General features: G+C 47.4%; 1 pseudogene; it reads left to right on the plus strand.

The window, feature by feature from the left end:
• Positions 1–1,688: 1,688 nt before the first annotated feature.
• The window catches only part of LOC121045506, a 30,087-nt pseudogene continuing 7,107 nt past the window's right edge, over positions 1,689–24,668 (plus strand).

A 24,668-nucleotide genomic window follows, 5' to 3' on the forward strand; every position in this document is an offset into this window, starting at 1 on the left:
ACACAACGCTGCGAAGTCAGAGTGGCTTCGAACTTAAAACATTCCTAGTATAACATATTACGCCTTCAGGTGTAGTTTCTTGTGCACATCCAGACAACACTAATAGTTTTAGGTAAAACTAACAAGAGTTAAGAGAAGACCGAACAAGGGGCATACATTACACAGCAGGCATGTCACTGACAGTAGCGAAGTCTCACCTTCGAGAGTCGAGGGAAAACTGGTGCAGCGAGATGCCAGCCGTGCGGGTATTGCTTTCACACATTTCCACGGAGCACCGTTTCTTTGCGTATCGCGCTGTGCTCATCGTCGCAAAAGACGTTGAGCCCCTTGGGCGCAGTAGCGTCCAAGATCCAAGCGCACGACAGCTGAGTTCCCGCGCAGGTAACTGGGCTAATCACGCCCGAGCAAACAAAAAAACTCCCGAAACGGTGTTAACTGCCGCTAAAACAATTAAAAGCTAAGAGCACGTGGAGGCCCAAACACAAGCAAGCAGACGGACGTCAGCAGACTGCCTTTGCGCGCGCCCACGAGGTCTACAAAAAACTGCAAATATCGCTATTGCTAGTCGGCCTTTTTGCTAGTGGCGTACAGAGGACGCTAATAAGAAGTATGCATAATATTAGCAAAAACAAAAACAGTTTTGAATTTTGTAGCGCGTTAAATATGATTGATATTATCTAATAATTATATTTAGCTTGTTTAAAAATACCAATGATTCTACTTCTAGTCCCAAACTAATTAATTTTAATAATGTTTGTCCCCACCTCTCCTAGTCGCGCTTCAATCGCATCCTTCACGTGACCCTCCAGGTCGATGTCGCTGGCGATTTGTTTTGAACCGCTTTTTGGCCGAAGCTTCGCTACCCATGTACATATACCTTGCCAGGGGCACGAGTTAGCGCTTCGCTGGCTGTCATGCTGCACGTCTGCTTCAGCCGCCTTTGCCGCCGCGCTTCGTGACGGAGCTCGCAGGGTGGGGTAACCAGGCGCTTTGTCACCCATCCCGGTTGCTGAGGCAGCGGAAGAGGACGCGAGGCGTGACAGCCAGCGAAACGGCAGCTAGTGCCCCTGGCGCCGACTCCGGTTATCAGGAGTGAGTCGGACTGAAACGAGCGAAAGAGACATGACTACCAGCACCTAGGGCGCGCACGCGCAAAACGGGGCTATTTAATGCGGCGGCGCGCCGTTGCACGGCGCGGCGACGCATTTCGGTACGCGCTGCCGTGCCCCGCAAACTTTTGCTCCCCCCGACTGTACGTCCCGCGTCCCCTCTCCCATTTTGAGTGTTCGCGGGCTCTCCTCCTCCCCCATTTCCGGGGAGAGGAGGAGAGCCTGCGTACACTCAAAATGGGAGAGGAGACGCGGGCCTGTACCTTCCACTGCATTGCCAAGAAAAGTTGTCGCGGAGGAAGCCGAACGGTTTCAGTGAACCCGGACTGTGTATCGGTTGTCTGCTATCGTCTCTCACGTCGTTCTGGATGGCTCCACACTTACGCGCGTCGCAGTAATTACCTTTTTCTTCTCGTCACCACATACAGCGAATAACGAAACAATTGAGATATTGCAGGCGCGAAAAGCAAAAACTATTCCCCTACTTCCCAACTCTAAACAAAAACCTGTTTCAGTGGCGCGCCCATCGGCAAAACGTTGTACTTGCGACGACGGTGGTGGTTCATTGTTTTCGGACTCTTTCGCCAGGCCAGGCACTGAAAGTGGTTCAGCGAGCTCTCGGAGGTTGTTCGGAGGTGAGTTTGGTTTCATGTTCTGAGCCTTCTAAAGTTCTCGTTATTCAACAAACGGTTACCTTCCTTAGCAAGGTAAAGCAGGGCTGTGTGTGTACTATCGCGGAGAATATGAGCTGTTTCAGCTCATATTGCTCGCGATAGTAGGTATAAAGTTTAAAAGCGCAAAGAGACGGGGACAATAGAAAACAACACAAACGACAGGGACAAGGCGCTACTCTCAACTGGTTTATTGCAAGACTGTTCAACGGTTATATGGACAACTCATCTACCGTTTACATTTCAAACAACACCAACAGCCAATAAGACATTTTACAGACACCCAGAGCCGTAAATGTAGAGAGTTTGGTCAATGGGAGGCGCGGGCAGAGCCAGGGCGTGCGGCGGACTCGGAAAGAGGGCTTGGCAAGCTCTCTTGACCAACCAGAAGCCGAAAAGAATCTCCTAGTGGTGGTAGCGAGAAACAGTTCTGATCAAAGGTTTATGTTCGTATATGGTTTTAATAAGCGCGTAACAGTGAGGTAGGGTGACCATATTCCTCAAGGTAGAAAACGGGACATCCCAGCCGCCGCAGCGGGAAGAGGGGGGGGGGGGGGGGGGGGGGGGGGATAAAGGGGCGTACTAAAACTTGAGTATGGAAGAAAGATTTTATGAAATAACTTGTCTTATTTCATGACGTTCGCATATTGCACTAAGCCCGAAACAGCCACGCTCACACTTCAGTTGCATGCACTCATTTGGAAGTTACTGCTTCAGGTCCTTTGTTTGTGTGGGCGTAATTCGCCTATGGCGGAAGTTTTCTAAGCAGGACTTTATTCTGCAAGACTTGGTTATAAAAGTCTGCGCACCTTTGTGGGAAGTTCAACCGCACAAGTATAGCATTGCTCGCAATGTTAAGACAAGAAGGCGAAACTTCTCGCACGTCCACATGGAGTTCATAATTAAAAAGACGCGCTCCACTGGAGACGTGCTTCTAGAGAAGCACAGCACCAGTTTAACGACTCGGGAAATCTCGGCGGTGCATACATTCTGCTTTCGTCTCTTTAAGGACTTGCACCCATCCCTCTGAGACCTGAAGAGTTCCTCTTCTAGTTTCTTTTCAATGCTTTTCTCGACAAGGTTCCTCCATTGGTGAACACACACATACGTTTCTTTGGCATTTTCGAAAAAGAGTGCAGTGTCGCCAACCGAGATTCTACATGTGTGCAATATCCAGTAACTTTATATATATATATATATATAGCTCTCTTTCCCTTTCCCTAACTTTAATGCAATAAATTTAATAATCACCTTCTCCCCTCTTCGCTCACAATATATATATATATATATATATATATATATATATATATATATATATTTCTACAGATGCATCTTCGCGAGAGAGAAAGTGTTTGTGGGCAAGAACAGTTCAACATTTTTCTCTCTGGTTAAATATTATAAAGTACCTACGGTCATTTTTGTAAAATATACTTGTAACGAGTAGGCATATTTTTGGTTTGCTTCAGCTCGCTTAGTGTCAATTTTGAAACTATGCACTCGTATGGAAACGGGACACAATTCATTATTGGGACGAAAAGACGGGGCGGCAAAAGCGGACCTCGAAAATGGGACTGTCCCGGCCAAAACGGGACGTCTGGTCACCCTAGAGTGACGTGTAGTAACTCTTTGTGGTTGAAAATAGGGTGCACGTGTTGTTTTGATCATGATCACGCAGAAAGGTGTAAGAAACGAATGCACCGCTCAACTCTGTTTTACGCGGACGGGATATGACCGCTCGGACGGTCGATTCCCGGCCCTCGGCGTTTGGCGTACGGATTATGTCGATCGTTCCGCTAGTCGCACTCTTCCACCATCATTTTGGATGAGCGTGATTGAAACATCACGTGTACTATATTTTCAGCCATCGAGACTTACTCCAATGCAGTTATCAGGTTTGTTTCTCGCGACCACCGCCAGGGTATTATCTCCGGCTTCTGGTTGGTTACATTTGAATATCTGAAGACGCCCTGGAACACGCCCAGCCCGCTTTCGGCCAATGGCGCCTCCTCATTTGTCTCCTATACTTCCCAACGAATGGCTAAACTCTCTACATATATGGCTCTGCAGATGCCCACCTAGATAAGTCACTGGGCGCGTTAAGTTAACGCGCTCCAGCGGTCAGAGTGCACTCGAGTCAAACTAAACGACATTGTCTCACTTCCGGTGCACGGTGGCGGAGCGCACTCCGCGAGCTCTGTCGTCGGAGATAATGCGCGAGAGTTCGAACAGGTCAGTTTCCGGTGAGATGACGGCGTTTCTGCTCTCGCGGCCAGTCTCGCGGTTACTCGCGGTGGTTTCACACGTTGGCAAGGAGGTTATAAGTACGAGGAGGGGGCACGTTGGTGAAGCCTATTCATAAAAAGTTTAAACGATTTTGTGCCCAGCGTGACCGCAGATCTCTCTGGCGATTGGTGCGCGTGACATGTCACGTGTGAGATAGATGGTTGATTGTAGGAGGATCCCTTGCAGGCTTGCGCGCGCTCCGTTCGGTAGGTTTTATCAGATCAAAAGCTAGACTGTGGTGTATTCTAGTACCCCATAGCAAGACGAAGGCTAGCTACGGTCACGTGATGTGGTCACGTTGGCATGGTGAGTGAGGAGAGTAAGGAGGAAAATGAGAAAGAGGCGAGGCGTCAAGGGAGCATGTTTTGTGGAGGCCAGAGCCGTATATGTAGCGAGTTTGGTCAGTGGGAGGCGCGGGCAGAACCAGGGCGTGCGGCAGACTCGGAAAGAGGGCTTGGCATGCTCTCTTGACCAACCAGAATCTGAAAAGAGTTCCCTAGCGGCGGTAGCGAGAAACAGTTCTGATCAAAGGTCTATGTTCGTATATGGTTTTAATAATCGCGTAAAAGTGAAGTGTAGTAACTCTTCGTGGTTGAAAATAAGGTGCACGTGTTGTTTTGATCATGATCATGCAGAAAGATGTAAGAAACGAATGCGCCGCTCAACTTTGTTTTGCGCGGACAGAGTGTGACCGCTCGAACGACAGATTCTCGGCGCTTGGCGTACGGGTTATGTCGATCGTTCCGCTAGTCGCACTCTTCCACCATCATTTTGGATGAGCGTGATTGAAACATCACGTGTACCATATTTTCAGCCATCGGGAGTTTCTCCAATGCAGTTATCAGGTTTCTTTCTCGCGACCACTGTCAGGGTATTATTTCCGGCTTCTGGTTGGTCACATTTGAATTTCTGAAGACGCCCTGGAACACGCCCAACCCGCTCTCGGCCAATGGTGCCTCCTCATTTGTCTCGTATACTTCCCAACGAATGGCCAAACTCTACATCTACGGCTCTGGTGGAGGCTACGCGGCCGACGTCATACCCTCTCCTACCTTGCACGGTGGTCTCAGTGGTCTCGCACGAGATGGAAGAAACATCAAAACCCAAGCGTTTTGGGCTCCGAGCCGGGCCGCCGGGCCACTCTGGACCAGGGGCGTCGGATGTGTGCAATCCCTGGCGAGCGAGTTCGCTTCCGAACGCTCCGAGGATGCCACCGCGCTCGCCTCGCCAAACCTCGCCTACCGCGACCGCATCAACCGAACCCCGCGGCCGAAAGGCTCCAGCCTAGCAGGAACGGCACCGAGGTAGGCCGGTCGTGGGTAGGAGCTGCTTGTTCTGCGCTACCATGCCGTGCTCGGAGCTTTCGGCGTCGTTCGTGCTTCCGCCGAAGCCTTTAGGGACTCCCTCGGACGCGCAAGTCGCGCCTGCTCGGATGCGTGGATACTTCGAGGGCGATCGCTTGGCAGCTCGTGCCCGTCATCGTGGAAAATAATAAAGTATGGTGCTGGTGTAGAGAGGCATGCATACATCCTTCAAATGCTTGTCAAAGCTGTTCATGTACCTTACCGCAATTTTAGAATCAGGCGAGCTAATAAATTCGGCCATTCAGCCGTCATTCTTTAAGGCTTTAGGGAATTCAGAAGGCGTTCGGCGTACCTTTAATCGCCGCACCAACAGCGTGCAGCACAAATACAAGCTCTTGCTTTTGCTGCCGTCTCCGCGCTCTTATTTCATCGAAGTCGTCGTCGAACAAACTTTTTCGACGTTTCGACGAGACGGGAACCATGTTTAAAGGGACACTGACAGGGTATTTATGCTCGCCGAGGTTTTTAGTTGTATGTGACATATGAGAGCTCAACTACCCAGAACAGAATTTGCGGCTCGAAATTCGGTTTCTTTCCGCCCGAAAACCACGGATCAAGAATTGGCCGGTTCGAGTCTCGCTCACTCTCTTTTTCGCGGTCACGGGCCGTTTTCTAAGGTATCGATGCGACCACCAAATTTAATCAAAGTCGTGGGTCACTGAAGGCACACACTCAATATTAAAAATAGAAAAAAATATGAAACCCATTTTTTGTGGCTTCTAAAAAGCTGTAAATACGTTGATTGAAAAAAAAAAAAAAGTTGCGCAGACAACCGGAAGCATTCTGTGCGTTCGTCGTTTCGCGTATCGTGGGACTCGCGGGGACGGCGATGGCAGCGGACGACGGGCGTGGGACCTCTATTTCAGAACTGTCGTTCACGGTACCGGCGAATTATGTCTTCCGTTAAAAGAGAAATTTGGGACTGATCAAAAGATTTGGTATTCATTACGTACGACACGCCCGACCACCAAGCCGATTTGCACGAAGACGTCGCCGAGCCGTCGCTCCCTTCTCGTGGCTGAAGACAACGCTCGTGCAAACGTCAAGCACGACGTGTCTACTTCAAGTTGAATATGCACGCGTACGATTTCTTTACTAGGTGCGAATGTCCCCAAAGCGTGGTGCTTCCCGACTTCGACCCGGGAGTGCTTTTGCTAGAGAAAAATCGACAGCAAACTTTCCAACTTACAGTTTACCGGCTGAATTATTACTAAGGAAAGAGATCTACCAGAAACGAGATGCCCCAGTAGCTCAGTGGGAAAGACGTCCGCTTCACACGTGGTAGGACCAAATTCGATGCCCCGTGAATTTTTTTTTTTTTTCAAACATTTTTTGATGTTTACATATCTTTTTCTTTTTTTTACAATCATCACTGAAGAAACAAACAAAAAATAACAAACAAATGTTGTGGACGGTACTTCGCTGAATTAAACGGTATGGGATTTCCGTTTTGACACCTGCGAACTCAATGTAATCACTTTCTACAAAATGCAAGGAGCATATAAATCAGGTAGCGTCCGCTTTCCAAGGTGCCCGTAAATGTTCTACAGGAATTGCAGCCAGCTATTGGTCCCGATCCCGTTGGTCTTTAGGAAACTCTGTCGCACAATGCCACTTTTTTTCGGATGCAGGACATGTGAGCCAGCTCTTCACGCAACATCTTGGGTTTATTCTTTTCGAAGCCGATCATGGAAATTCACCACGGGCACTCACTGCTCATCTCCAACTCTTCAATGTACAAAACAACTCATCTTGGAGTACAGAACAACGAGCGGAACAAACATAACTGCAAAAGAATCGCACGGCAAGCAGTTCCCACACGCCGCATCGCACGCCGCATGTCGTGTCTTCTGCCACCGGAGAGGAGAAAAAAAAACAAAAAAAACGCACGGTCGGGTGTAGCCACGTGACTTCCGCCAGTCACTCTCTTCTCTCCACTTCTCCGACCTCCGTCGGGTTTCGGTTTCGAGCAGTTGCGTCTTTTGGCTTTATTAAAGAAATACGCTACTCTGTTGCAAAATATTAATTGGGTAGTCCTCCGACACCATAATGAAGCGCCTGTCAAAAAATAAAAAAATTTTTTTGGGGGGTGTCAGTGTCCCTTTAAGCGCGCGCCAGAAAGCCGGAACCGGAAACGTTAAAACAATTGGTGTCAGATGGCGTCTCGGTACCGAAGTGCGCCGTTAAGCTACGCTCCGAACCCGCGCGCTCGAGCGCAGATGTCCGGAGTCTGGAGCTCACTAACTTAACGCGCCCACTTTTTTTATCTAGTAGGCTAGCAGATGGCGCGCTGATGCACTTGTCATTCCTTTTAGGCTGTGTCTACAGTGCCGTCCGACGGCACTCCAATCGCGCCTACAACTGTCGTCCGAAAGAGGCGCACGGCGCCTGTATCACTGGCAAGCTCGTTAACACAGCCCCCTGCCTGCGTTCACGCCGCTTCGCGGCGACAGTATGCGGCTGCTAATTACAAAACTATTGACCGACTTGACCCCGTCGTACGCGCCGCTTCGCGGCGTCCAGCCGGCAAACCAAGCCCCGTTGTACCCCATGCACCTCTGGAAGCGAAGTCCCATACCATTTCGTTCAGCGAAATATCGGCGACAACATTCGTTGTTCCTGTGTTAATCGTAAAAAAATAAATGTAAATATCGCCAAATGCGTCGGCAAAATAAAATGTGTGAGAAAACAAAAACAAAAAAGCAAGCCCGCACTGGGGATCGAACCGGGGATCGTTTACATATGAGACAGGCATCTTACCACTAAGCTACACTCCGCTTCGAAAAACTCGTTTTGAGAACTTGTTTTTTACTAGACTTTCAGTCGGCACTTGAACGTGTGAGTGGAGTACCGTCGGACGGCACTTGAACGCCCTGCAAGAGTGCCGTCGGATGGTACTCTAGACACTACATTCTTTTTAATAAAGATAGCCTCTATAATCTCTCACTCTGTTTTTTCTTTCGCTTTTTTCAAGAACGTTGTTGACTCTAAAAGCGGTTCACAGCCACAACGCGTTCTTGAAGAAAGCGAGAGAGAGAATGAACTTTATAAAAGCCTAACAAGATCCAGAACGTTGGGTTCCTTCTCCTACGGCCAGCGTGGTGCCTCCCTTGCTGAGTGGCTGGGCGGACTGGGCCGGGCGGCGACTTGCTCGGCTCTTGTGACTGCAGCGAGTTGGATAACGCAGTTGGAGCTGAGCAGCAGGGTCGTCCACTGAGTGTCTTGTTGTGTCGAGTGTCGTGTGAGGGAAGAGGGTGGGGGACTGGCCGGGCAGGACCAGAATATGTGTTCGATCGTGGCCTTGTTGTGTTCGCCGGCGTCCTTTGTCGGATCATAGCACTGTTCTTTTAGAGCGCAGCTCTTAGGGGCCCGTTCCCGGCTTGAGCGGCGTCGGCGTAACCAAGGTCATCCCAAGGTCACGCGGCCCCCTAAGGTCATCCCAAGGTCACGTGACCCCTCCCCCAGGGTCACGTGACCTCGGGGGTCACATGACTTTGGGTGTCACGTGACCTTGGGGTGACCTTGGTGGTCCCAAGGTCCCCCCCCCCCCCCCCCCCGAAGTCACGTGACACACCCCGAGGTCACGTGACCACCCCCAGGGTCACGTGACCCCCCGCCGAGGTCACGTGACCTCCCCGATGACGTCATCGTCAATGATGACGTCACCGGCATCCGCATCGTCGTCATCATCACTGATGACGTCATCAGTGACGTCACTGATGACCTCACCGGCATCCGCATCGTCATCATCACTGATGACTTCACCGGCATCCGCATCGTCATCGTCATCATCACGGATGACGTCATCAGTGACGTCACTGATGACGTCACCGACATCCGCATCGTCATCGTCATCATCGCTGATGACGTCATCGGAGTCCGCATCGTCATCGTCACTAATGACGTCATCAGTGACGTCACTGATGACATCATCGGCATCGTCACGTGACCCCCCCCCCCCCCAGGTCACTTCACCCCCCCCCCCAGTACCCTTCCCTCCTCCTCAAGAGCTGCGCTCTAATTCGGTGTTACAGGTAGTTGTAAACGGCTTTCACTTTTTTAATAAAAAAAAATAATAAAAAAATGAAAGCCGTTTACAACTCCCTGTAACGCCGAATTGGTGCAGCTCTTGAGGAGGAGGAGGGAAGGGTACTGAGGGGAGGGTATACCCCTCCTCCCTCCCCCTCCCTCGTGATCCTGCCTGCTACTCTACCTCCACCCCCTCCTTCTCACCTCATCCTTCAACTTCCGCCCCTTGCCTCCTTCTCTCCTCCTCCATGTCGCTTCTACTGCTGGGGGATCACGTGACTTGGGGGTGTCACGTGGCCTGGGGGTGTCGCTTGACCTGGGGGGGGTCACGTGACCTGAAGAGGTCACGTGACCTCACGGTTACGCCACTGGCGACGCCGATGCCACTCAAGCCGGAAACGGGCGCCTAAGAGCTGCGCTCTAAAATGAAGTCTGCCTCAGTGGGCGTCTGGTGTCTCAGCTGTAGATGAGCAATTTAGCCAGTGCGGTACAATCGCTAACCTGGTGTGTTTAACGTGCATTACGCAGCAGTGGTACACGACTGCACGCCGGTACGATGCTCATCGAGATCGGAACTGGCAGGGTTCAACCCAGGTCCCTGGGTTCTGCAGCGCGAGCTTTCGGTCCACGTGCTCCGAGCTGGTGTGCGCTAGACCACTCGGCCATCGATCCCCCCGAGGAATATCCCTCATCCACCGGTTCTGAACTCGGTTACACGAGGGAGGGGGACGTCTGTGACTGGACATGCTAACCCACCAGTTCGGATAACGTGGATGAAGGCTAGTGTTGCAGAATCCAGGGTTTAATCCCTGCCACTGCCAGTTTTAATCTGGATGAACGTCCCTACCGGCATGCGGTTGTCTGCTGCCACTGCGCGATCCACGTTAAAGAACCCAGGCTGGCAGTTGTGCTGAACTGGCAGAATTTCTGATTTATGGTGGAGACGACAGACACCCATTGGGGCTCACTAACCTCCCGCTGTCTAAACATGCAACGCGATTACAGTTACAGGAGCCTCATGGAAAACAGCTTGGCTTCAAGTAGACGGCGTTTGGCGAGTGCCTTTGGAGCCTGACCCCATCCAACAGTTCGTATGGAACCGGATCAAGCTTCAGGTCACGGTAAGTTCATCGTTTTAACCTGTGGCTTTACAACAACCGGTCGTATTCTAGATCAGCTCCTCTTGTACAACTGTCCCCGGCCACTTAGGGGTCTGTGTTAATTCTGAGGTCCTCCGCCAGGGAGGCTTTCTCCCTAAACTCCAAGTGCAGTTCCTGCATAGGCTTCCACGTGCTGCCGCGCCGCTATTTATCGAGACCGATCACATGAGGAGCAAAGAATCCTTTGGCACGTGGGAAAGTCTGTTTGCTGATGTTTTATGCTAGTGCACTGGCATATGTTCTGTTTTTGCCTCCTTCTCCTCCTCCCCTGTTTTCCAAGCGCAGTGCCGTGCGCGGCACTGTTTCATTGAATTTGTCACTTGACCAGCTGCAGTTGATGCAGCATGGCTCCTACACGTGCAAAGAGTGGCTTTCCTGCATCACTTCAGATTTTAAGATGGCTGTACTTGCACCTCTGGGTCCCTATACAGAAAGTTCAAATCCCAGAAAAAGGTGTGCATGGTGATAATGGTTGGGCTTACAGAAGACGAAAGCAACAAACAAGAAATTTTAAGGGAGGTTCATAGCAGTGGTTAGTGAATGTTGGGCAAGTTAAGCATCGAGTTCCTATACATGGTATTCCGGGCACTTTTGGCTTCCTTGACAGGGGTCGAAAATCCTTGCTGGTTCCGGTTTTCATTGCAAGCTTTTAAAGGGAAGCTACGGAGCTTCTTGAAAAAACTGAGTTAGAAGTGAATTCTAGTGTATTTTTACCTCGTGAACCCGAATACCAAAACCATTTTCCGCGCAAGTATTTTTAAACGCGAGAAAAACGCGAAAGACAGTCGCTGTACGTGACGTCATCGACGGATCTTTTGGCTTGCCAAGGCTAGGGAGGCGGGGCTTCAGCCCTATTTTCAAATTGCTCTTATGGCTCTCCGGCGCATCGCATTGAAATATAATTGTGATATCTGTTACTCTAAAGGCCAGATGAACGCAATTCAAACGTTTTTTCTCAAATGTAGAAGTGCCCCATCTTCCCTTTAAAGGGGCTTTGCAATTATATTTAAGCGTCTTAACTTTTTTGCGGTTCCAAGTCTCTTGGGCTTCAAGCGAGCCAGCGGGCACGGAGAGAGTAACTAAATATCAGTGCGTCATATTTTAACTGGACGATGCGGAAACCTTTTCCACCTACAGGAGCGACCCGTGGTGCCGAAAGTGCGCAATATGTGAAATCTTTGGTACTGGCCTTACTGCATGTCGGGGCCAGTAAAAGCTTTTTTTTAGTTTAAATACAAAATATAAGTGGCGCAAACCGTTTCAATTATTTATGAAGTAGTTTTTGTTCAGTATTTTAGATCAGGAAATGAAACATATGCAGTTTATAAAGTACGGAAACAAGAAATGACCTGTCGAGATACCCATTACCAAGCGGTGGAAAAAGCGGCGCATACTAGAAAGTGGTAGTGGGATCAGGCACTGAAGAGTGGCAAGTGTAGGAAGGTCCCGGATGTATGTGGTGGCGCTGCGGTCGTATACGGGCTCAAGGATCCGACTGGTTCCGAAGGCCGTCTGCGAGTAGGTTTGGCTTGCGATTTGGCCGTTTGGCTGTATGGCAGTGCAAAGTGGCTCCCGTTCTGAACTGATCTTCACCCCATGTTTGCTGTCATTTGTGGCCAACGAACTGTCATGCCCAATTAGTCCTTAATTGCACAGCAAATGCAATGCAAACTACCCTGGTCACCCACTTTATACAGCCTATCCAACACACGCTTTAGTGACAGCCTCTCGAGTCGTCGACGCTGAGTGCGGCAGCCGTGAGCGCTCGCTGAGCTCACTACCCCTCCTCTAGTTCATGGCCACTCGAGACACGACCAACGACATCATGAAGGAGGTTATTTTTTGCTTGTTTTTGTAATTTTAATTTGCCTATGACTTTTAAAATAAAGCAATATTCGAGAAAGGAATACTTTCATTATGTTACTACGTTCAGTGTGCTCAGGTTTGGTGCAAATTAAAAACCGGTCAAGAAGTTGTTGCAGGAGGCAATATCTTGGAAAAGTTTTGTGGTTTGCATTTCAATTGGTGGTTACGACGATGCAGTGGCTACGAAGATGCCATAGTGGTGTGCAGTTGAGCGCACATCTTCGTTACAAGAGATCTCTGTGACATAAAAGACTCTGCAGGTCGTGGCTCTCGAGCGTAGCCCGGGGCTCAATTGTAGCCCAGTCGCTTCGAATGCACATCAATTTCACGAAGGCACTTGGAATCCTTGCCTTATTTTTATATTGATGTTGCACGCACCTGGCTCTTCCAGTAAGTGAAGGCACTCGCATAAAGCTTACAAGAATAATTTATGTATGCCACTTCCAAAAGTTCAGGCAATGAAAAATAGAAATAAGTTTACATTTTAGTTTGAGGCATATGCTGCCATAGGTGCCATACATGAAAAATTGCTGACTCTATTTTGAGATGTTTAATAATGCAATAATATATATCCTCCTCAGACCTGGTGCCAATTACGCATATCGATTTGAATGAACAAGTGATACCTGGAGACATTGTGATTAGAAGAATTGAACTAAAAAAAAAAATTACAACCGTAAGCCCGGTAGTTTTTACGCAGGAACATGTGCATTCTAATGATCATTGGGTCTCAATATACACAAAATTTGACGTTGCACAGGCTGCTTGCTGTATTTATTTCAACTTACTACAACATGGAACTGAGTGCTTACATAGTATGAAATTGCTTGTAACAGTTTCGAGATGCGGTTATACAAAGAAAATTGTTGCATGCGGAGCATCTGAATTTTGTGCGCTGGGAACACCCTGGATTGCGGCACCTTGATGAAGAGACTTGATTGACGAGCTCAGGTAGATGCTTTGCTTGTGCCATTCTCCGAGGTTCAGGAGGTAGTGGCACAATCTGTGTCTTCGAGAGCTTGAGTGGCGGCTCGTCTAAAAGGTCCTCATCTGTTTCCTCTACTGAGAGCAGGTAGTGCGCATGCGTCATCTTGAATTCTAGCAGTCCGAGGATATGTTTTTTTTCGCCGCTTCAAAAGCAGCGAGTCATCCGTGTACTGTAGCCATGCATTAACGGCTGCCAAGTCGATGATGAACAACATTGTCCTCACGGCCCACTTCTTGGTCCTTTGAGTTGTTGGATACAAACTCGGCATCCTGTCGGACAGGTCCACGCCACCCATGTTTTTGTTATACTCTTCAGCAATGGCAGGCCAAGGAACATCTTGGTACGCCTTATCTTTTTTGGACCATCTTCGGCAACTGCCAATTGGCTCCTCGCCAATGTGCATGGAGGCGAGTGTGAATACCTTTGTGTCAACCCACCTAACCAAGCAGACACCTGCCACGTTGTTCACTACCTGCACGCTAGAACTCCTTCTCTTTCTTGGATAACGACTTGTCGTCCTCAATGCTTGTTGGTCTAGGGAGCCTGTTTTTAATGATTGTTCCAGTCCCGCGCAGGTTCTTTGCTCCGAGTGCTTCTAGCAACGGGAGGGTAGTGAAATAACGGTCAAAGAACAGGGATGTTCCCGGCGGCAACGTGTGTGCTAGTCGTAGCACGATGCTGGGTCCCACTCCAAGGTCTTGAGTGCTTTCATCTTTCAAAGATTGCTTGCCTTGATAGGCGTCAAAGTCAAGTACCATGCCATTTGGGGTTGCAAGCACGAAGTTCTTTAGGCCGGTAGGATGTGGCTTCCCTGGCACGTATTGTTTCAGGTCTGTGACACCCGTGAAGGGAATAATTTGCTCGTCTATGCTTGCAGATGGCATCCTTGGTAGCTTGCGGCATGCTGACTGCAATTCATTCAGCAATGGCCGCTCCTTCCAAAGCCGATCACTTCTTTGTTCGTCGGAGAACTCCAAATCGTTTACCGCCTTGAGGTTGCTCCTCAGTGTGAAAAACCTGTCTCTGGTGATCACGTTAGCAAGTGAAGGAACCCTTGTTCCCGCTGCCCAGCACAGCCGCATTTGGGGGAAGCTTAGGCAGCTAATCATGAACATCGCACCGACAAAGTGCGCCATTTTGGCACGTGAGCTGTTGAGAAGCTTTCCGTTCCTTTGGTGATATGCAATGGCTGTCTTCTCTTGCAGGTTTTCAAGAGTGCTTTCTGATATGTACTGACTGAAATAATCACTCAGCCTCCACTTTTCACGTTGCTCAGGGTACGTGTTAGGCTGGTTTGGCATATCGCAAACCTCCGAGTGGAATGTTGTGTCACGCCGCCAGAGTGGCCCTCGGCTGTCCTTTTTAGGTGCAGGTGGCTCTGCTTCTACTTCGCTAGAAGAATCTGCGCACAAAAAAAAAATGTTTGTCCATATCTTTTTTTTTTTTTGGAAATCAGGAATGCGGTTTTTTGGAATTCAGAAATGCGGTATGCTAAACTTACCATCATCAGGAGGATCCAGTGCCACGCCAGAAACAACTACTGTTGGATCTTCCGTTTCGTCATCGGACAGCTCAAGGTCAGATGAATCTTGACGCGCCATAGCTTCGAGGATTTGTTCCGCAGTCTCTTCACGCATTTCTGAAATATTAAACAAAAAGAATTTGCATCTTGTTTAGGGAAGGGTGAAAAAAACACTTGAAAACAGGGACGGGAAAGACTTCAAAAGGGGAGAGGGTGCTTTAAAAAATATTATGGATTGTAAAAAAAAAGGAATGATGATATTTTAGGCTAGGTGGCGCAAGCTGCCACCCGCTTTGAACGCTACAGCCATTACAATTCATCAATCTATCCGCTCCGTCAAGCTGCACTCGATTTGCGTTGATACGCACAGCACGTCGCATTGAGACCGAGTGTACATTCTATTGCACACTGGCCGAAAGTAGCCTCTAATAAAGAATTTAACGGAAACCAAGACGACATCTAGCGCTCATTTTATCCTTGCAGTCATTAGGAAGTACTTTTAAGTCATGGTTGTCATCAAGTTTTTCATTTGAGGCTAAAAAGAAGCACTTACTTGGACGCCGTGAGTAGAACGACGAACACGGAAAAGTCGCCATTTTGAAAACTTCCCGGCGGCGTCTAGTGGACATGGCCTCCTAGATCCCGAAGCGCGCAAACGCTTCTCCGGCCGTCCCATTCGTGCGGAGAGGGCGTAATTGAAAAAAGAGAAGGAGGCGGCGTGCCTCCGCGGGTAGGCGCTCCCAACCCATTCATCGACAGCGTGGCGCGTAACAGAAGAGTTCAAGAAAAAGTCTTGTTACGTCGAGTTGCTTTGGGGACGTAGATAGAAAATTTGTGATGCTTATTTAATTATTTAATTTGAGATATTCATCTGGACATGTTGCGGCTAGCGCTACAAGCGGGTCTTTTGATATATTTGATTGCAATCTTTAGCATGTATAAAACTAAAAAAAGAAAAGTTCCGTATATAAAAAAAAATAGTTCTTCCCTAAATAAAAATATTCATGCTGCAATATATTTTTTTTTTTGCCTTCGCACATTGTTTGCTGTAGCTTTTTGAGCCTCACGAGGTTTAATACTATATAGTGAAGTCCGTGTTGTTCTTGTTTTAATATTTTTATTATTGCGCAATTTTTGCGAGTCGTATTGCAGTGTTTTTTCTTCTACTAGAAGTACCTTTAAGCCGAGGTCACACTGCTTATACATTGTTCAAAAGACAGTCTGCAGATATCAGTCACCGTGGTTCAAACGCTGCGTGCCAACTGTCTAATTGAACTCGTTGCCTTGCGGCATTCGAAGCTCAGATCTCGTGGTGACTCGAGTGTGAATCTGTTCGCAGACTTTCTTTTGTGTGATGTACAAGCAGCGTGACCCCGGGTTTGGGGGAAAACCTTTGGCAATGAGGTACAACCACCTCGCAATGATTTCGCCATTTTTTTTTATAAACTTCGTGATAATTGTAGGTACTCATTGAAAAGGTGGGGCGTTATCTTATAAACATCTAGTTTTTGGCACATGTAGCACAGAGCACCATATCCCGTAATGCACTTTGTGATATAACTTAATTGATATGCAAACAAACAATGGGATCTCAAGAAAAAGAACTCTGGTTTATCCGCTATTCATTTCCGACAGCCGGCACAGCCCGACCCAAAGCTAACTTTTACGGGCATGCTGCGCTTTATTTTAGCCCAGTATGAATAGCTCACAAATTGTGCTGCATGGCAGCTCGCTTGCAACTGTTACACATAGGTTGATTATGATGCTTACAGTAAATATTGTAAGCATTTTATTTTTGCTGATATTATTCGACCAATCTGCAGGCATAGGCAGCTTGTTAAGAAAGATCACCCGATCTTCCTGTTCTGCGACCAAACACGCGCGTAAAGGACGGAAAAAACAAAAATGACAAGTAGAAGTAAACAAAACCACGTGTCACAGTTGGAAAGGAAGGGACACATCGCGACGGGTTTGGACAAAAGACGGGCAAAGTTCTAAATTAGCCTCTCTCGCTGCACACAACCGTCAAAAAAAACAACAACAAGAAACAAAAAAAAAAAACAGCAATGTCGTCGTCGCTTGTGGTCTGCGAGAAATTGTTCAGGAAAAGTACCCCTTCGGGGAACCTCTTCACCCCTATTGGGGATGCAAGCACTCGTGCGTACAGATGGTTTACGCCGGCGAGGGTGCACACATTGTTTAGGTGCGTGTATGTGCATGTTTGTGGTGAGAAGCGCTTGTATGATGGTGGCGCCGCTGGGGACAAAAAGAAACGCCGTGCCGCTAGTCCTCTGGAAGACTGCACACACCGAACCGTACAAAAACATATACCCACACACACATGCTTCAGCATCTTTTTATCTCCCACTGTGGTTCCTCTCCCAACCCCCGAACATAATTCCAAAGAACAAGCCGTTAAAAAATTAATAAATAAAGTAATGGTCGGTTTGGCTTGCTTTGGCCCCTCTTGTAGATGTGAATACAAGGCCCGTACCCGGCCCGGTCCTTTTAGATTGCAATCAAATATACCAAAAGGCGAGCTTGTAGCGCTATCCACAACATGTCCAGATGAATATCTCAAATTAAATAATTAAATAAGCACTACAAATTTTCTATCTGCATCCCCAGAGCAGCTGTTCACCGTTCTACCACAATACACAAAAATTTGTAAGTATAAGTTGCAGTAACTCAACGTAACAAGACTTTTTCTTGAACTCTTCAGCCTCGTGCCATGCTGTCCATGACTGGGTTAAGAGCGCCGCCTCGCGGCGAGCGACAAAGTTAGCGCAATTACACTCTTCTGCTGGGGAGCGAGACGAATGAAACGGCCGGAGAAGCCTTCGCGCGCGCGCTTCGGGATCTCGGAGGCTATGCTTGTGGACATGTTACTTGATAAACAGCTTTCCAGGTGGCAGCACAGGTTGTACACTGTGATTGCCACTCTGTTTCGGTTTGTAAAAAAAAATTTTGTACCTTTTAAATGCAGTCAGTATGAGTGTGCATTTTAATGTATGCGGGGTCTGACGAGGATATATTTTTGTTAAAGCAAAATGTTTTTACTCACATTAGATTGCGACCAGACAGCTTATGTGACAGTTTTGAACAAACACCAGCTAAGGAACACAGAAAAAGAAAGGCGGGAGACAGAACAACGAGGATGGAATATGGCCGGCGCACAGTCCTGAAAGCAGCAAGCTTATACATTCCTTGTAAATAGCTTTAAATAAATTAGTCTGCGTTATTTAACGATACCATTTTCGTTTTTACACAAAATTGTTTGCGCCATTAAATTAAGTTTATGTCACTGCACCAATAAAATAAAACCACTCTGCAAGTTTTTTTGTCTTTTTTTACAGTGTTGCAAACAAAACTTTGATCACAGTTTCTTTAAATTGCTCCCTAACCTATCATTTTCGCTTCCGTCACATACAGTGTAAATTTTATTTCCGATGCACTCCCTACATCTGATGTTTAATTTTTAAGACACCCAGTGATGTGATTGCTGCACCAAACTGCGCTCGGGGGCTGGTTCCTGTCGCCTTTCAAAACCGAAACTAATCTGAGTACCGTAACTGAGCATGCAAGAGCTAGGTGGCGCAAGCGCCACCTAGCTTGACACCAGAGCCATGTATGGGGAGAGTTTGGCCATTCTGTATTCTCACCGCCGTAACGCCCCTCTCCCGAGGAAGCCAATCAGCCAGTGGCGCAGAGCGAGAGCACTTGAAATCTTGGCTGCTTCCAGCTGAGCGGAGAGGGCCGCCATTTTCATTCATTCGCCTTGTGGAATGCATGGGATCGACATCCAATTTTCGGTTCTTTACTTATATTTGGCAGGCTGTGGCAAGAAAATGACATGTTATTCCTCAGTGGCTTAAAAAGCTAACAAATTAAGTTTTGCCACGTTTGAACGCAATCTTTGAGTCAGGCGAAAGAGAAATAAGCCCTGAGCAGACGATGCATAGTCTCAACAGTGCTCCGCGTCGACAGCGTTGCGTCAAAATGGCGGTCATCTCCTCTTTGCTCCCTTCTTTTTCTTGGTCCTTCGGTGCTCTCCTTCCTTTCCTTCACTTCTCTCCTCTCCAGCGCCTTCATCGCCACACCCACTAGCCAGACTCCCAGTATACAACTGTGATCGACACAAAGAACTCTGCATCAATCGTCCATCACGTCTTTTATTGTTTTTTCCGCCGTCTCTCGTTCCGCGCTCTCGTCGTCTCGTGGGTCTCGTCTTGCGTCTTTAAAATTTTTACGATGGATGCGAGCGTGTGCAGGCGCTCCGACGCTAGCATGCCGGGTGTCAGCCATGCCGCCGTGCTTTGAAACGAAACCATGTTTTTGCATGGCGGGAGTTACTTTGTGAACTGAAGCACTCGCTCTTGAAAGCAATGGCCGTCGAAACACTATATTTGGTCCCTGCCTACCAGTCACCGTGGTCGCATGACGTCGGGTGTTGCCGTCCCCACGTTACTGCAGATATGGCGCTTTCTAAACTGAAACGTAAGGACCACCGCGAGGTCATCAACATTCCTATTGTTTAAATCATACGCTACTACAAAAATCCCTCTTTAATTCGGACTGCTGTCTCGAAGTATTGATTACCTAGGTTTTTCTTGGTGGGCTTTCTTGTGAGAGGGACCCCCGATACGTAAAAAATCTGCTGCAGAAGAAAGTTGGCAAAGAGAAGTGAGCTAAGCAAAGAAAACAGTGTCTGCACACTGAACCCACACAACGTGCTTGTTTGTCTCGAGTTCAGTCGTTGCACAAAGTGGTGATTGAACTTCTTGACCCTGGCTCGCAATGTCTTGCGCAAAAAAGAACCTGAGCGCATTGGCGCTCAGGTTCTTTTTTTCTGTGCGTTTAGTTTGTACCTCGCCTGCAGGCCTGGCCAGCACGCGCTGCTGGACTGTATTTTGTCGCATGCCAGACAGTTACACTTTGCATACAATTTTGGGAACCAGTTGGCAACGGAGGGGAGTGGCATGTTTTCCGTTTCGATCGAACAGCCATTGTCTCCGCTCCCGCGACGAAGCACGCTCAACTGTAAGCCTGTCGAAGTTGCCCTCACGTGCATGCAAACATTATTGCACGACAAAGGCACCAGCCGAGACGCTTGCAGTCCATTGCTTTACGTTTGCTTAGTTTTGACGAAAATCTGCCACGTCAGGTACTAGTAAAACGGTGGCAAGAGGTTTTTCGGAGTTGCTTGGTAGCGCCTGCAGCGGGATGTCTCTGTGCCTCGTAGGAAACATTGAAAGTGGACATTCATTACTTGCCGAAGGACTTGCAGCAGCCTTGCAGAAAGTTTCAAAAAGCAAAAAGAAAAGCACCCATCTCTTTGTAATGCACCTTTTTCTTGTGTACAGTTTCACATTGCACTGCAGTAGTTATGTGTTTCATCAGTCGGAGGCTTTCAGTTTATTATAGTATATAACTAGTCAACATAATGCTGTAATATTTACTTCTGAGCTGGTCATTTTCAAATAAATTTTAGTATCTGCAGTTTCACTCTTTTTTTATCAATAGTGGGTACATATATATGTATCATTTAAAGGGACACTGACAGGGTATTTATGCTCGCCGAGTTTTTTAGTTGTACGTGACATATGAGAGCTCAACTACCCAGAACAGAAATTGCGGCTCGAAATTCGGTTTCTTTCCGCCCGAAAACTGCGGATCAAGAACTGGCCGGTTCGAGTCTTGCTCACTCTCTTTTTTGCGGTCACGGGCCGTTTTCTAAGGTATCAATGCGACCACCAAATTTAATCAAAGTCGTGGGTCACTGAAGGCACACACTCAATATTAAAAATAGAAAAAATATGAAACCCATTTTTTGTGGCTTCTAAAAAGCTGTAAATACGTTGATTGAAAAACAAAAGTTCCACAGACAACCGGAAGCATTCTGTGCTTTCGTCGTTTCGCGTATTGGAAACTCGCGGGGACGGCGATGGCAGCGGACGACGGGCGTGGGACCTCTATTTCAGACCTGTCGTTTGCGGTACCGGTGAATTCTGTCTACCTTTAAAAGAGAAATTTGGGACTGATCAAAAGAATTGGTATTCATCCCGTACGACACGCCCGGCCACCAAGCCGATTTGCACGAAGACGTCGCCGAGCCGTCGCTCCCTTCTCGAGGCTGAAGACGTCGCTCCTCGCAAACGTCAAGCACGATGTGTCTACTTCGAGTTGAATATGCACGCGTGCGATTTCTTTACTTGGTGCGAATGTCCCCAAAGCGTGGTGCTTCCCGACTTCGACCCGGGAGTGCTTTTGCTAGAGAAAAATCGACAGCAAACTTTCCAACTTACGGTTTACCGGCTGAATTATTACTAAGAAAAGAGATCCACCAGAACAGAGATGCCCCATTTGCTCAGTGGGAAAGACGTCCGGTTCACATGCGAAAGGACCGGGTTTGATCCCCCGTGAGACTTTATTATTATTTTTTTTTTCAAACATTTTCTGATGTTTACATATCTTTTTTTTTTTTTTCCAATCATCACTGAAGAAACAAACAAAAAATAACAAACAAATGTTGTGGACGATACTTCGCTGAATTAAATGGTATGGGATTTCCGTTTTGACACCTGCAAACTCAATGTAATCACTTTCCACAAAATGCAAGGAGCATATCAATCAGGTAGCGTCCGCTTTCCGAGGTGCCCGTATATGTTCTACAGGAACTGCAGCCAGCCATTGGTCCCAATCCCGTTGATCTTTCGGAAACTCTGTCGCACAATGCCACTTTTTTTCGGACGCAGGACATGTGAGCCAGCTCTTCACGCTTCGGAGCCGATCATGGAAATTCACCACGGGCACTCACTACTCATCTCCAACTCCTCAATGTACAAAACAACTCATCTTGGAGTACAGAACAACGAGCGGAACAAACATAACTGCAAAAGAATCGCACGGCGAGCAGTTCCCGCACGCCGCATGTCGTGTCGTGTCGTCTCCTACGGAGAGGAGAAAAAAAAAAAAAAAGGCACGGTCGGGTGTAGCCACGTGACTTCCGCCACTCACTCTCTTCTCTCCACTTCTCCGACCTCCGTCGGGTTTCGGTTTCGGTTCCGAGCAGTTGCGTCTTTTGGCTTTATTAAAAAATACGCTACTCTGTTGCAAAATATTAATTGGGTAGTCCTCCGACACCATATTGCAGCGCCTGGCAAAAAATGAAAAAAGGCCGTAGCGCTCTTCTCGTGACGTCGCAAAGGAAGGCCATCGGGGTCGCGTGTCGAAGCGAAGGCAACGCGCGTGGATCGACCGTCGTAACGCGTTTTTAGTCACATAGGTGCGTCATATTAGCTAAAATGAAAGCTGCACATAGCAACGGGTATAGAAAACATTTTATTACACGAGAAAAATATTACACCGCTAAATAATCGGTACGAAATGGCACGAGGTACGCGTATAAGACGTCTATAGAAAAATGTGATTGTTTTAAGTCGAAAACATTGAGTCATGCAATTATTGTTGTAGGAATGCATACTGTATACAGAAATACTTGGACAAAATGGCGAGACACGCAGTGATTTGGAAACAGCAAAACAGAACAGTTAAAAATCAGGTAGACTTAGCCAACGCGGACAAGGCAAGACAAGTGTTTCTCACGATCACATAAGCGACGTTATCGCGTGCAGTCACTGAATTCTTGCGTCATACCCCGGCCACATGGCAAAATAAATGTAATTTCGATCGAACGACATTATAGGGTCGACAAATCCGCTTGCGGCGCTTGTATAATCACTCAAGACCGCGACCTGATTAAATCCTATATGATTGAATGAAAATATATTAACTTTTCCGTGTGGCAGGGGTACTAAACGTACTACTTAGTCAACTAATTTACTTCTCCCTATGGGCTCGAGCTGCCTTAGAAACAAATATAACCTATTTTGTATATAATAATATTGTTACCTTAATACAGTTAAGATTCTAGTACAAACACGGCAAAGGCAATAAATTAACAGTATAAATAAGTACAGAACCACAAACAACGCACTTTCAATAATCACACAAACTTGTTTTCCGCCTTCCAGTGAAAACTAGATTACCGCGCATATTTACAAATGTCGACGCAACTGTACAAAAATCACGACAAAGAACAGAATTCCAATCTATCAAGCGATTAAAAAAAACGATTGCAGCATTTTGCTTGCGTCCTACATGACCAAGAAAGCCCGTAAATAAATTGTTTCTCACCTGTCGATCGTATCCATACGTCCCACAATATCCGTGACAAACACATTTGAACACGAACTCCAAGCCTCTCTCTGTCGAGAGAGGTCTATCGATTAATCGACCAGAGTCTTCGTTGGCTAGTTGTCACACGTCACTCAAACCGTAGCAGGACTTGTTTCACGAATCCACGTAAATGCCGTAGTATCCAAGCGAACACAAAAAAAAACTACCTGAAACTACGGTGATGACAGAAATACGACGGGAAACAAGTCTCAAAAGTACCACACACGAGAGCAACGGCGACGAAAGGCTTAACGTTGTCGACCCATCTCTTGCTGGCGTGCGCTCCCTGCGACAATGACTGGATTTCTTTTCGGTTTCCTTCCCTTCTCAGATGTCTCAACGTTCCTTTTCAGACAGTCAGCAGCTCACACACAACGTAAATTTACCAGAATTGAAGCCATGTGGCATCGGCAGCATCGCAGCCGGTCCTTTCGAAAAGTGTGGGGTGCTGCGGAACTGCACGTAGTCCCGCGGTTACGGGGATACTCATAAATATAAATTTGGTACTCTCAACCTTAGTAGCGCGTTGTATATTACGTTTATATTGTATATATAATAAATTGTACAAGACTGCGCCTTTAAGACATATAATAATGTCGGATAAACGCGCATGAACGGACACCACCGCACCGCTTGTCAAGGATCATTTTTTTCACGTCGATAGCGTAGTTTCACGTAGTTGCGCCATGGACTTCCTTCCTCCGCCATTGTGACGTAACCTCTCGGAGCGCTATGGCCTTGTCTTCTAGGAGGTGTTGGTGTAGCCACGTGACTTCCGCCACTCACTCTCTTCTCTCCACTTCTCCGACCTCCGTCGGGTTTCGGTTTCGGTTTCGAGCAGTTGCGTCTTTTGGCTTTATTAAAAAAAATACGCTACTCTGTTGCAAAATATTAATTGGGTAGTCCTCCGACACCATATTGCAGCGCCTGGCAAAAAATGAAAAAAATTTTTTTTTTCATTTTTGATTTTTTTTTTTTCAATTTTTGAAAATCTGAAGTGGGGGTCGACTTATAATTAGGGTGTGTACTTTCCGGTGTTTATTTGTGAGAAAAATCGGCGGATGTTTTTCGGTGTTTATTTATTTTCAAAACACCGGTGTATTTCGGTGGAACGTCTCACGACGAGGCTAAAATCGGTGAATATCGGTGAAAAAAAGCGATTGATCACAGGCAGAGAGTTCCTGTTTTATTCACATAGTTCATACACTTCTTCTCTAGGAAGCAACTATTTCTCACACTTGGTTATTATAGTAGATGCAAGCATACTTTCATGCTTGCATCTACACGCAAGGAACGTGCTGCCGTCATGGCAGCACGTTCCTTGCGGTTCGCAACCCGCAATTATGAAAACGCACTCTCCTGTACGACACGGACGTTGGCAGTGTCTTCCAGGAACCACAGCAACCTCTGAATACAGTCGGCTCTCGTTAATTCAAAA

This window comes from Ixodes scapularis, unplaced genomic scaffold (genome assembly GCF_016920785.2).
Source record: "Ixodes scapularis isolate PalLabHiFi unplaced genomic scaffold, ASM1692078v2 PGA_scaffold6__148_contigs__length_123643588, whole genome shotgun sequence".
Lineage (NCBI taxonomy): Eukaryota > Metazoa > Arthropoda > Arachnida > Ixodida > Ixodidae > Ixodes > Ixodes scapularis.